The following is an 824-nucleotide window of genomic DNA, read 5'->3' on the forward strand; positions in this document are numbered from 1 at the left end:
AAGCCAAGTGTATTCCTCCTGACATAGAACAATTCTGCACTCCCCGAAGCTATAGTTAGTTTTGTGGGAAGCTATAGACATCTGATAACCCCCACCTTCAGGGGTTATTTCACTGAAATCAGTCACACTAAACATTGTGACTGGGGATCGTCGAGTGCCATTAAATATGGCCAACCGGCTGGACATGAGAGCTGCAAACCTACGCCTGTCAGAGCATGTGGCACGTTCCTCCAGCCTACTGAGAACTGAAGGAATGGCTCGATTGCTTAGCTCAACAAAGCGTTTTAACTCCGCAGCGCTGAGCACCTCGTCCCTGCAGCGTTGGCGGAATTTTGCCCTATGCGTTGCCTGGCTCTGCCGCGAGTCCCTGTCCATCTTCGCCAAGCACAGTAACATCTTTCGAATTGCAACGACCTTAGCTTGCATACCATTTGGCCGGAACTGAATAAGATAATTGAGGAAACCTCTAACATCAGCTCGGTACATTTTTAAGGTGGATGGTGCCAAACCACGGCCGTCACATTGAGCATACCACACAGACACACGTCTGTAGTTATCCAGAAAACACAGTCCTTCATTGGCCTTGTCCTCCGACATAATGCGGAGGAATTCCCGTACTCGGGACATACTGGTGCGACTATTGTCAATTCGTTTAACTGAAGGGGCTGTACCCACAATATAGTGTTCATACTGAGTCAAAATTGCATTACTCCAAACCTGCATTCGGGATGGCACACCGCCGTCTTCATCACTCTCGCTCTCAGTAGAAGTCGCCACGACGCAGCCTTGCTCCCTCGGTTCCGAGCACAGTTCACTACGGACCT

This window comes from Oncorhynchus kisutch, unplaced genomic scaffold (genome assembly GCF_002021735.2).
Source record: "Oncorhynchus kisutch isolate 150728-3 unplaced genomic scaffold, Okis_V2 scaffold953, whole genome shotgun sequence".
Taxonomy (NCBI): Eukaryota; Metazoa; Chordata; class Actinopteri; order Salmoniformes; family Salmonidae; genus Oncorhynchus; species Oncorhynchus kisutch.